Below are 14,709 nucleotides of genomic sequence, written 5' to 3'. Positions count from 1 at the left end.
AAGAGGTGGAGGTGCTATTTTCCATTATTTGCTACCTTTTTATTCATCATTTTCCTTGTGATTCTCGATCTCATATATTGCTCCAAAAGAACTTTGTAAATTTTTTTCAAATCTACCAAGTACTGCTTTGTTATATTCATTGGCAAAGACAACTGGAAAATCAGTTTTGATAGTCTCATTGTTTTTATTGTATTGGCATGATCCAACCGTAAACAATGAATAACTCTCCATTTGTATCATTATTTTTTAAAGACTATATTTGTACTTATACAAATTTTGAGAATATCTTGGTAGATTAACTTTCATATAATTTATATATTTTGTAGTTATTTTAAATGAGAATTAGCTCTTTATTATTTCTTTTGATATCTTATTATTGATATACGTACATGTATGTATATACTAACAAATTCTGATTCTTTACTGAATATGATGTTTTAGTTTTTTGTTGATTCCTTCATATTTTTAAACTATCGTGCCTGAAAATATAGATACTTCTGAGTTTTATCAATATTTAAGCCTTTTCTTCTTTTTCTTATTTTATTACTATCATTAAAATGTCTGGAATTATTTTAAATAATGGTGGGAAATAGGACATTCCTGATTCATTCCTTTATTTTTAGTCACAAAGATTCTATGGTTTTCCCAATGTTAATAATGCTATCTGGTTTTAGCTATACAGTTTTATTAAATTAAAATGACAACTCCTATTCAAGATTTTAAGGATTTTTTAGACTTTTTCCGGATTTTTAGAATAAAAGAATGTCAAAACCATTTTTATCCTGCATTTACTGATATGCTTAAATTTGTCAATTTAAAAAATGAATAATTATACATACATACACATATGTATGTATGTATGTATAATGTGATTCAGTGGAAAGAACATTTGCTCTGGAGCACTATGTCTTGGGCTCAAAAACCACCTTTGAAACTTATGAGTAAAATAAGTCACTTTATGTTTCTGGGAGTCAGCATCCTCTTCTGTACAATGTTGGCATGGACTAGGTGATTGCTTAGGTCCCTTTAGACTTATGATGCCATGATTTCAGGAGTCTATGAACCATCCTGGAATCCCTGGTCATAACTACCGACTAGGTTATAATGACTATACACGCACATGCACACATATGTTGCATTTTTGTTTAATTTTGTATCAATATTCATTAACTATATTACTGTGTAGTTTTCATTCTTTCATTTATCCCTTTCTAGTTTAGGACTATATTTGTTTTATAAAACTGAATCTTGTCTTCCTAATGTAGTTTTCACTACTGTCCCTCCTTCCATCTACTCTCTCTCTCTCTCTCCACACACACACACACACACACACACACACACGCACACGCACACGCACACTCACACACACACATTATGACTACTTAGTTATTAACATGCAGTCTTCCTCATTCTTCCATATGTTCTTTAAGGAAAAGTTTTTCATCTTTCACTGTGTCTTGAGTGCTAAACAAAGTCCCTGATACATAGTAAGCACTTGATAAATGTTTGTCAATTGCCATTTTTCATGCTAAAGGCACTAAAGAGAAATGAATGTGCTTATCTGGATGATTTAACCTAGTTTCTCGTAGTCTTTGTCTCTTCATCTTGTGCAGCAGATGTGGCATAAGCTGCAGTTATCTTACTGGTATTTTAACTTATGTTTATCATGAACACTACAAGCTAAAATTATTGTGGCCATAAAAGTATAGTATTGCTTCTGCTTACATAGTGAAATAAACTTCACCAATTTGGGCGAGGGGTTGGCCTTTCTTATGAGAATCAACTTAGCCATAAACTTTTGGAATTTTAGTTTGATAGGAAAGTCATTGTTGAAGTGGCTCAGTTTTTCAACAGGAATTAGACAGATCTCACATTCAGAGTACCATGTCTTGTGTTGATCTAAATACCATATGATTACTCCCTTTCTTAGTTACTCATTACTGTCATTGAGGAAGAAGGATACTTTATAGGAATGAGAGGCATACACATACCTCTCCCCCTCTCTCCCCCTCTCTCCTCCTCCTCTTTCTCTTTGTGTGTATGTATGTGTGTGTATGTGTGTGTGTCCTTTGAGTAATTTCATGAGTTGCCATGAGGAAAAAATCACCCAAACCATCTACAGACAAAGAATCATATTGTGTTTAGTTAAGTTCACATTCAGAAAAAAGACTCAGCTTGTAACTAGAATTCTAAATCTTTTCAACAACAGACAATCTCTCAGAGTTTATTCTCAGGTGGCAAAACCTTCTTTGGCTCAGCTTCATATCCTTGCTATAAGAAAGGATTGCTTGGAGTAGCACTTGGTCAAGTCTTATTCTATTCTGATACAACCCAAGAGGCATTTATTTAGCAACAGCTTTAGTTAAAAACACTGTATTGGGCTTCTAGGAACACACTGAATGGAAAACATTCTCTGCCCACAAAAGTTTACATTTTAATAGTGGGGGAAATAGGATACAAATATAAATGGATAACTATATTCATGATGAATTGAGAAGGGGAAAACAAAACTAATCACTGGGGGAATCAACAAAAGTTTACAACATGTGCTATATATGAAACATTAACTGAGCCTTGAAGGAAGCTAGAGGCACTAAGTGATGATGAAGAAATATGCCAGGTATGGGGAATAACTTTTGCCAAATCACTGAGTTGCAGGATGGAATGCTCCGTTTGGGTTATAGCAATTAGTATAGTTTGGCTGCAATGTAGTATACATGGAGCAAGAGAAATGTGAAATGTATGGAAGATAGGCTGGAAAACATATAAAAAGCTTTGTTTTCTAAGCTGAGGAGTTTGTATTCTATCTTGGGAGCTATTGAAGGTTATTGAGCAGAGGATTCAGACATGTTTTAGGAATATCGTTTTGGCAACTGAACAGAAGATGGAACGTAGAGGGAAGAGACCATAACTTGGAATTTTAATTAGAACTTTGTCATAATAACTCAGGTTAGAGATGTCAAGTGTTTGAACAAGGAGGTATCTATGCATCTAATGCAAAGGGAACAGACACAAGATATAGTGGTCTCTTTTTTTAAAGCCCAGTTTGCTATTGCCTCCTTTCCCAGGGGAGCTCTCTTCCTCCTCAAGTTTTCCTAGATTAATTATCTAAATTTCCACTTTGACCTGCCTACTTTGTATTATGTCATACTCTATTCCATTCCCCCTTCTCTCCCCTCTCTTTCTCGCACTGGGAGAAACTATATACTATAGTATTATGTACTATAATATATATATATATATATATACTATAGCATTATGTATGCAATATATACTATAGTATATAGTGTTATATATACTATGTATGTACACTCTAGTATTATATATATTATTAGACTGTGGTATTATACGTACTCTAGTATTATATATAATAATATATGGCATGTATCTTAATATAGTATCTATAATTATGTAAATATATACAATATTCAATAATATGTACTATATAAAGTAGCCATATACATAATACCAAGTACTAAATTGTCTATATTCTATATCTCTATGCAAACATATATACACATACATTTATATAGGTGTAGACATACCATATAAAATACTATATGTAATATCGTATGTCCTTCAGGGTAAGGCCTACTATATCATTCATACATTTATGTCATTTTCACCTTTGTAATAATGGACTTTGTACAGTGCTTTGTGCATAGTAATTTAATACACAATATTTAAAAATAAAATTAAATATCTCTAGAAAGTATCTCCCAAATAAAATATCTGCTCTATCAGTCTGGCATTGTCTGAAATTCCAACTTAAAAAAATAAAGAAATGTCTTTTGGGAGGACTGACACAACTCTCCCAAGATATTTAGAGATCTATCCTCTCTCCCTTCCAAAATAATTTATTAATTATTTTTTATTATAATAATCAGTTTATGATTTATTTCAGCAAGAGAATTTGCTGAGGACAGATTTCAATTGAGGGATTCTGAAAACAATTGTTTAAAAGTTAGAAGTCTAGACAATGAGCGCTAACCATTACTCCTTTGAATTCAGAAAGGAAGGTTTCTCCTGCTGGGGAATATACCATGATTTCCTATATTATTATTTTTTTTCTTTTTACAACACCCCTCCAGAGGAAAAAATACACCATAAGAGCAGAAGGGTAATTATTGCACTTTTCTGGATGTGAAGATGTGCTCAATTATACTTCTCTTGTTGGATGTTATAGCACAACAGGGTTTCTTATTATGGTAATGAATTGTCATAAAAATCTACCATTCACAGGAAAAAAAAAGTTTCTCCTGTGCAGGTTGCTGGGATCACTTTGTATCTGAAGCATTCTTGTACATTGACAGTCATTACAGTCCCCATTGAAGTTGTGCATTCCTATTTATGATATGGTAGATGGATGGTACAAACCATACTGTTTGTTCAGAAGCAAAATCCATTTTCTCCAGTCCCCATTGCTAGAGTTTGTATCAACTTCTCCTCCCTTTGCCATCTGGCCAAATTCATGGGTTCAAGATTACAAATGGAAATTGACCAAGTATGAGCTGAGGCACCAGAGCTGGGACCTCTATGCAAAGCTCTTAGTTGTACCAGTCCTTTAGACTCTCAGTAGTGTTTAAAGGGATCACTTTGGACCACTTGTTGAATTAGAAATCCACAAATTAACATTATCTATGTTATTTTACTCTTTTTTCTTTAATTTGTTAAACATTTCTCCATTCTAGTCTAGGCTTTACTAGGACCCCCTTGAGGCCCTGGGGTGTGTTTGATACCTCTGCTTTAGAGAATTTAAAGAGAAGTTTCCCTTGTGTTCTATGTCTTCCATGCATCCTTCCTTCCAAAAACTGAAGTCTGAAGTGACTCTACGAGGCAGTATGATGTTTTGGATAGTGTCATAAATATGTCATTAGGAAAAGGTAGTTTCAAATTGAGCATGATACTAACGAAACATGGACACTCCCTGTGTGATCTTGGGCAAGTGTCCCAAGCTGTCTTAGTTTTTAGTTTCCTCATGTCTCAAATGGAAATAATAACAGTGTCTATTTTATTGAGTTGCCATAAGGACCAAATGAGATCATGTATGCACAGCATTTTGTAAACACTTTTTATCACTGTGTAAACGACATGTATGATTATTGTTATTGGAATGGTCTTGTTTTCATGAAACATTTTATCTAGATGTCCTTTGAGTTCATTATATTATTGTTAATATTTTTAACAAGGAGAATGCCATTTATTTACGTGAGATTGGGGGAATGGGGTAGGGATGAGGCTCCTGTTCTCTATGATCATGGTCTCCAACCTTAAGCTCAAAAAATGACTTCATCACCACCTCTTCCTTCAAATAGTGTTCTCTGGCATAGAGGACAAAAGGAAGAACTTGGGGGCAAAGAACACAGAGACAAGAAAGACATAGGCTCAGGATTCAGAGATTAAGGGCCCCCATCCCTCTACTCTCCTATGATCTCAAAGCATTTGACCAATATATAGAGGTTGGGGTGAGCTTGCATATGTGGGAGGAGGGGATAGTTGGGTGATCTCTACCCTTTTGAAAGAGGCATGCTCATGCTTATTTGACACCAAGACTTCTATATACCAGCTACTCCAATCCTACTCCAAGACTTGCAAGTCCCCATTTCTCTTTGGGGGATATGATTCTGAAACTAGAACATACTGTGCTATTAGAAATGATGAGCTCAATGATTTTAGAAAAAAAAAAAAACATGGGGGCAGCTAGGTGGTGCAGTGAGTAGAGCACTGGCCCTGGAGTCAGGAGGACCTGAGTTCAAATCCGGCCTCAGACACTTGACACAGGTACTAGCTGTGTGACCTTGGGCAAGTCACTTAACCCCAATTGCCCTGTCTCCCCCTCTCCAAAAACAACAACAACAACAAAAATCACACAAAAAACCCAATTGCCCTGCCAAAAAGAAAAAAAAAACAAACAAAACAAACAAACAAACAAAAAAAAAAAAGAAAAAAAAACATGGATACAGTTGCATGAAATAACAGAGAGCAAAATAAGCTGAACCAAGAGAATGTTGTGTACAGTAATAACAATTTTGTTTTAAGAACAACTTTGAGTACATAAGTAATTTTGACTATGACAAATACCCAAATTAACTACAAAGGACATAGAAAAGAAGATGTTATTTGCATCTAGTGAAAGAATTGATAAATAGAAGTTTGTATAGAATGATGTTACATACATACACACACACACACACACACACACACTTACACACATATTTGTGCCTAATGGTAGCTATCTTTAAGGTGGTGGGGAGAAGGAAAAAAAAAGGGAACAGAAGAAATTTATATGACATTGAAAAGGAATAGAAGGTTGTTTATAAGAGATGCGTAGTTTAATGTGCAATCATCTTTTTATACTATATTATGAAAATGCTCATTTTGTTTTATAAATTAAAAAAGAACAACTTTGGGTGAATAAGTCATTTTGACCTTTATACAGACCCAAATTAACTACAAAGGACATATGAATATGCTATCTGCATCTAGAGAAATATCTGATAAGTAAATGCATATATAGAATGATTTTACATATTTGTGTCTAATGGTAGGGTGGGGGTGGGAGGAGGAAAGAAAAAAAGAGAAAAAAAATTACATGATAACTTTATTATATATTTAAAAAGGAACAGCAACTTGTACATAATAGATTTGAAGTTTCATATGCAATCATCTTTTTTATTATCCTATGTTATGGAAATGTTTGTTTTATTCCATAAATTAAAAATAAAATGAATTAAATATTGTTGAATAAAGTGGAATTCCTCTAAGGACAAGGATGCTAAAATGGAAGGCATAATTGCATGTTTTACCAAAATACTAGAATTCTAATGAATAGTGGGAATTTATTGAACTCTTAAAAAAAATAATGAGTTTCTTAATTAATTTTTTTTCCTTATATCATTCTCAAATTAAAAAAATAGAATCCATCATTAGGATTAATTGCTAAATCTCCCTAAAGCATCCTTTAGTTTGAGGGTTTTATCTGTTTTTGTTTATTTTTCTTCTGCTTGCTTTATATTTTTCTTTGGAACAAGTTCATGACATCTGACAAAATGAATTCACTTTTACACCTAGCAGCAAAACAGATGTTAAAGACTAAACTTAGCTTTTAATACGCTATTTAGTTTTCCTGCTTAATTGAGAATTTAATCTAAATTAAAAATGGCTATGTTTTTCTAATCTGCACAGATTCAGGACTACATTCCATCCAATCACGGAACTTTATGGCCTTTCTATATTGTTTAAAAAAAGTATAAATAGTATTTTTAAAAAATTCTCTATCTTCAATGACAGAACTTTGAGATGCTTCTGATAATATCCCCTTCAGCATGTGACACACTATACTCGCTAGGAAAATATTAAAATATTTTCTATAAGCCACTCATTCTAGTGAAAAGTTTAGGTTAGTTGCAGTTTTAAGACCCCCATGAGCCACAAAAGTCTCAGATTGACAGGAAATAGCAAATAAATCACCACAATAAAGGTCATGCACAGAATTTCTGACAGTTTGGAAAACCATAAGGTCAGAAATGGTGCATCGTCCTACCTTGGAAAGCATCACTATTCTTTTGGTGCTCACTGTAGATTTTTATAACTCAAAATAACTGCATGATCTTTTGAAGTCAAATGATCAGAAAAAAAGGTGATTTCATTTTAATAAAAAAATTAATACATAATTTACCTGTGTTCTCCACTAGTTTTAGGAAGAAAGAAATAACACCGTTCTTGCTTCAGAGCAGTCAACAATCAACAATCATGTATTAAGCATTTACTATGTGCCAGGCACTATGGTGAGCACTGAGGACATAAAATAGGCAAATGACAGTTCCTGTATTCAAGGCGCATCGTAATGATGGAAATAACATGTAAACAATACGTGTTTCATGTGTGTGCATGTGTGTATATATGTGTATATATGTGTATTTATATGCATATATACATATATTACATGTGTATACCTGCCTATGTGTATGTATGATGTGCAAAATGTATACTGTGTATATTATATATGTTCACAATGCATGTGTGTATATACATGTGTATATATACACATTTATATGTGTTGTGTATATATACATATATATCCCTCTGAGATTGTGTTTTATACACACAGATACTTGCCAAGCAAGGCATTTGCATTAAGGGACGATTGGGGAGTTTGTCTTTTTTTTTTTTTTGCAAAAGGTGATATTTTAGGTAAAACCTGAAGAAAGACAAAGAAGCCAGAAGATGAAGACAAAGAGGGATAATGCCATAGGCATAGGAAACAACTAGTGGAAATGCTTAATTGGAGTATTGGCCTGTGTCACTGTCTTGTCAAGGGAACTATAGGGTAAGAAGACTGGAAAGGTTGGGAAAGGCCAAGCTATGAAGGACTCTTAAAATGAAAGGAATTTCTATTTGATCATGGATTTAATGGGGACCTGCTGGTGTTTGTTGAAGAGGGGTGATTACATGGTCAAGCTATGTCTAGGACGGTCATTTTAGTAGCTTAGTGGATGAGACTGAAGAGAGAAATGAGACGGGAAGACTAACCAGTAGTCTATAACTATAATCTTGACATGAGGTCATGTGTTTTGTACCAAGGTGGTAGTAGTGTTAAAGGAGAGATGAGGACATATAAGAGAAAGGTTGCAAAGGTAGAATGTCCAAGATTTGATAACTGATTGTATATAGTGGATATAGTGAGAAGTCAAAGATGATACTAAGGTTATGAGGCTGAGTGATTGAAAGGATGGAGTTACTCTTTATGGTAATAAGGAAGTTAGGAAAAGGATAGGGTTTGCAGAGAAAGATAATGAGTTCCATTTTGGACAACTGGAGTTCAAGATGTTTACAGGACATTCAATTTGAGGTACCTAGAAGGAAGTTGGAGCTACAAAACTAGAGGCGTGGAGAGAGGTCAAATTTGGATAAATAAAATAAATCTGAGAGTCATCTGCATAGAGATAATAATTGAATCCATGGGAGTTGAAAAGATCACAAAGCAAAATTGTATATAGGGTGAAAAGCCATAGGTATGACTTAGGTTCTGATGTAGCAAAGAAGTCTAAAGAAATGTGTCAGATAGGTAGGAAGAGAACCAAGAGAAATCAGTGTCATGAAAACCTAAAGAAAAGAAAGTATATAAGAGAAAAGGATGATTAACTGTTAAAGTCTGCAGAAGGTTCAACCATTCGTTTCCCCAGTTTTGTACTTTAAATCACCCCGGTTGCCTGAAAACTTAAGTACAATGTAAACAACTTGGTCATTCATTTCAGTAACTAAATCTTATTTAGTTTTCTTTACTTTTATGGCATTCATTTCAAAGTGGCAAAAACCCCACTTATTCTTATTCCTGTTATTTTTATTCCCCAGAAAATCTTTCATAGAAAACAATGTTCTTCTATTTACTCTTTAATGTAATGGTGGAACAATTGATATTTCCCTTTAGAAGTAATGAATTTTCTGTTAAAAAGCATATGACTTTAGAAGCATATATAAGTGTAAATTCAAAGACAGCTTATTCTTGAAGTCAATGCTTTTGTTGCTTGGTTAAACAAAAATTTGAAAGGAGCTCAATGATAAATAATTAGGTCAAATGGACGATTTATTCCCTTAGTTGACATCTCATGGTACTGATTTTAAAGTTTATTTTTATTATTCATTAATGTCAGAAAAAAAGAAAATTTAAACTTATCTATAACTAAAGGCTAGACATATTTTGGGACTGTGTGCTGAGGGTACACATGAGAATCAATAAGCTTTATTGAGTTTCCCAAAATGTTTAATTTTCTCTGTGTTAGACTGCTTTTAAAAATGTAGTTTTTTTCTATAACAGCTCTATTTCAAGATATTTTAATTTAAACAATTGTATTGGCATTTTTCTACATCTTCATTTCCAAATATACATTTAACAAGAGTGTCATTGCCTTCTCTACCCTTAATGACCAACCATGGCAAACCAGTCGCAGGAGGAGAATGAATTTTCTCAATTTTTCTTCAGGCACAAGTTTACACGGTATTCATTTGCTTTTTTTTGTTTATTCCACTTATATTGTTGTAGTCATTAATAATATTGTTGTCCTGGTTCTTTTTTGCTTCACTTTATATCAGTTTCTGTATCTTCTAATGCTTCTCTGAATTCTTTGGATTAATTATATAAAACTTCTTATTCAAATTAATTTTATTCTACTTGGACATTTCTTGTCATTTTGGTTTTGCTTATGTAATACTAAAAATCTGAAAAGGAATTGGAAGATTGTAAAGTTCATAATGCTTTATAAGATTAAATGTGTCTATGAGAACATTTAAAAGGTTGATATATTGTAGGCTCACCATTTGTTTTAATAGTATAATTACCCCATCTTATAACCTTTAATCCTGATTCCTGCTAAACTCTTTTCAGATGTTTACTTATATTTTCTTTTTACATTTTCTAGATTCCCTCTATATCCCAATACCTCTCCTTCTCAGAGAAGCATCCCTTGCAACAAAGACTTTTTAAAAGAAAAACAAATCACCAAAGCCAATCAAAACAGCAGGAAAAAAAATCTGGCATGACATGTCATGTTATACACCTATGGATCCATCACTTATGAAGGGTTCCAAGTGTTTTTTTCTTATTTCTTCTTTGGAGCCAAGCTTTTACCTGCTTGTACCTGGGATAACTTATACGAACTGATGCAAAGTGAAATGAGCAGAATCAGAACCCTGTAAACAGTAGCAGCAATATTGTAAGGATGATCAGCTGTAAAAGACTGGGCTGTTGTGATTAATAAAATGATCCAAGACAGTTTTAAAGGACCCATGATGAAAAATGCTATTCATCTATAGAGAAAGAATTGAACTTTCAGTGCAAATTGAAACATACTTTTAAAAAAACCCTTTCTTTTTTGTGTGTGTGTACATTTTCTTTTGAAGCATAGCTAATATGGCTAAAAAAGGTATGATTTCATACATATAATCAATATATTACTTGACTTCTCAGTGGGTTGAAGAGGGGCAGGAGAAAGGGAGAAAATTTGGAGTTCAAATTTTAAAAAATGTTAAAATTGTTACATGTAATTAGGAAATAAATTATTTAACTAAAAGAAAATATGTGCTGTAGTTATTTTATATATTGTTTTCATAGCCTTACTCACTTCAGTTTGCATCAGATCATCTAAATCTTTCCCTGCTTCTCTGTATTCATCATGTTCTCCCGATTGGTTTCCCTGGCTCAAATCTCTCCGTCCTAGTTCATATTCCTGTCAGTTGACAAAATGGTTATCCTAAAACAGGCCTGTACAACCTGAGGTCCACAGGGAGCTTGCATCATGCCAAAGGATTTTGGGTGGCCTGCAAAAATGTAGAGATGCTGTGCATTTTTCATGGGCTCCCCAAATCCTCTGGTGTGCCACAGGTTGTGCAGGCCTGTCCTAAAATAGAGGTTTAATCATTTTCCCCATCACCTCCAGGATCAAATATAAAATTGGTGTTTAAAGTTCTTCACAGTCTGCCCCACTTTTCCTTTTCCAGCATTCTTAAAACTTACTCCTTTTCCATGTATTCCGAGATCTAGTGACACTGACCTCCTTGCTGTTTCTTGAATGTGATGCTTCTCCTCTTGACTTCATGTTGTTTCATTGCCTGTCTATCATACCTGGATTCTCTTTCCTTATCTTCTTCTCCTCGCTTCCCTGGCTTCCTTCAAATCCCACATACAAGAAATCTTTCTTGGTACCCCTTATTTCTAGTGCCATCCCTCTGTTGCTTCTTTCTAATTTATTTTTATATATCTTCAATCAATCACTCAACATTTATTAAGCACTTATTATGCACCAGACATTGTGCTAACTGCTGGGGATCCAAAATGAGGCAAAACACATTCCTTGCCCTCAAATAGCTTACAATCTAATGGGGGAAGCAACATGCAAAGCAAGCTAAACAGGATAAATAGGAAATAATTAATAGAAAGAAGACAATGGAATAAATAGGAATAGGAAGGCTTCCAGTAAAAACAGGGATTTTAGTTGGGAGTTAATGGAACATAGGAGGTCAGTAGTCAGAGGGGAGAAGGGAGAGTGTTTCAGAAATAGGAGACAACCAGAGAAAATTCCTGAGGTCAAGAGATGCAGCGTCCTCTTTGGGGAAAAGCCAAGAGGCCAATGTCATTGGATTGAAGAGAGTAAGGTGTAAGAAGACTGGAAATATAAGAGAGGCCCATGTTATAAAGAGTTTTGCATGCCTAACAAGGCATTTTATGTTGGATCCTGGAGGTAATAGGGATCCACTGGAGTTTATTGAGCAGAGGAGTGACGTGGTCAGACCTGTTCTTTCAGAAAATCATTTTAGTGACTAAATAGAGGATGGATTTGAGCAGGGAGAGACTAGAAGCACGCAGACTCACCAACAGGTTAATACAATATTTCAGATGTGAGATGATGAGGGCCTATACTAGAGCGGTAGCAGTCAGAGGAGAAAAGAGAGCATATTGGAGAGATATTGCAAAGGTGAAATCAACAATCCTTGGCAACAGATTGGATGTAGGGAATGTGAGCTAGTGAGAAGTCCAGGATGCCTCCTAGGTTACAAGCATGAAGGACTAAGGAGGATAATGTTGCCCTCTACAATAATAGGGAAGGCAGGAAGGGAAGAAAGTTTAAGTGAAAATATGATGAGTTCAAGACAGTGAAGTGGCTCAGTAGATAAAGCGCTGGGCCTGGAGTCAGGAAATCCTGAGTTCAAATCTAGATTCAGACACTCACTACCTGTGTGACCCAAAGCTAGTTATGCTCTGTCTTAATCTAATGGAAAAGGAAATGGCAAAACCACTCTGGGATCTTTGCTAAGAAAAACTCATGCACATTATTTTTGTGCTATGGTTCATGGGGTCACAGAATCAGACACTACTGAACAACAATATAGTGGGTTCAGTTGAGTTTAAGATGTCTACCAGACAGCCGGTTCACAATGTCTGAAAGACAGCTAGAGATGTGAGATTGGATGTCAGCATAGAATTTGGAGAAGGGTAGGTGGATTGGAGAATTGTCACCATAGGGAAGGTAATGTTGAAGTCACCAAGTAAGGTAGTTTAAAGGGAGAAATGAAAAGGGCCCAAGACAGAATCCTGAGGGACACCTATGGTTGTTGGCATGTTGTTTCCTCCAGTTAATAAGACTGTGACCTCCTTGAGAGCAGGACTAGTTTTCTGCCTTTGTGCTTAGCACAGTGCCTAACATACAGTAGGTACTTAATGCATGCTTATTAACTGGCTGTTTATAATTTCTTACAGAACAGTAATATTTTATTATATCCTTGTATTATAATTGCTTATATATTCCCCAATCTATGAGTATCACTTTATTTTCAGTTCTTTTCTACAACAAAAAGTGTTGCTCTAAACATTTTGGTGTATTTGGATCCTTTCTTTTTAGCAATGACTTCATTGGAGTTAAGTCTATATAAGTGTCACTATAAATAAGTCTTATATAAGTCTATATAAGGCTAGTAGTAAAATCTTTTGGTCAGAGGGTATGGTTGTTAGTGAACTTGCTATCTGTGATCAAGTGGTGAAAACTTTTTAGTAGATTAAAGTTTCCATAAAGAAGAGATCTCTTTCTTAGGGTCAGAATTTGGCTTTAAGGATTTCAGACCTTTGGCTAATACACAAGTAGCATTTTGATGTAAACTGCGTACAATAAAGCAACTTAATCTCATTTTAATTTATATGATTATAGTTCAGAATGTGTGGAAAAATAATTTGATAAGATGTAAACACACGATATAAATAGGAGATCAATGGATTTTCTGTGGACAATAAATTCCAAATCGTTATTTTTGACCTTTTAATCAAATCATGCATGACACGTTGTTTATTTCTCATTAATATCATTTTCATTAGTAACCTTTGTGCATGATTTATATTTAAAACATTTTCAATCTTGTACCATTTTATAATTGTGGGACACAAATTGCTTAATCAGAGTGCCTAGATTTTTTTTTATTAATGCACAAATTGTTTTATAGCCTTTCAGAAAGGTAAACCCACAGGGGATAATTCTGAGGACATGATTTAGAGGCACACAATTATTTTTTGCTGTTTTTATTTCAACAAAACGATCCTTCTCCTTACCAGTCTATGTACTTCAAGGGAAGAATGTTAAAAACAACCATAAACAAACAAACCACTGTAAGTCTGCTCTGCGTTGTCTACTATAGGCAGCTAAGTCAAATAAGAGACAAAGAGCTTAACTTGGATTCAGGAAATCCTGTCTCAGACACTACTTTAGTGAGTCACTTGACCTCTTTTACCTCATCTGTAAAATGGGGATAATAGCAGCAACTATCTTGGAGTTTTGTTTTGAGCATCAAACGAGATAGCACATGTAAAGCATGTGTAAATCTTGTTCATAACAGCTAGTATGGTTGTTATTTTTGTTGTGTTATTGTTGCCACTCTAGAAGATAGGGTACTCATTGATCCTGCAATCAGGAAAACATGGGTTCAAATCTGGCTTCTTATACTTACTAGATATGTAAATCATTGAACTTTTCCTGACTCAACTGTAAAATGAAGATCGTAATAGCACCTACCCCAAAGGATTGTTATGAAGATAAGATAATATTTGCAAGGGGTTCTACAAACTTTAAAACCTTATATAATGCTAGTTATGGTTGTTATTAGCTATTATTACTCCAAATGGCATAAAGCACCCTGCAAATGTTAAAGTTCTCTAGAGATGTTTTATTA

This window comes from Trichosurus vulpecula, chromosome 5 (assembly GCF_011100635.1).
Source record: "Trichosurus vulpecula isolate mTriVul1 chromosome 5, mTriVul1.pri, whole genome shotgun sequence".
In the NCBI taxonomy this organism is placed as follows: Eukaryota; Metazoa; Chordata; class Mammalia; order Diprotodontia; family Phalangeridae; genus Trichosurus; species Trichosurus vulpecula.
Note: the sequence above shows the minus strand (reverse complement) of the source record.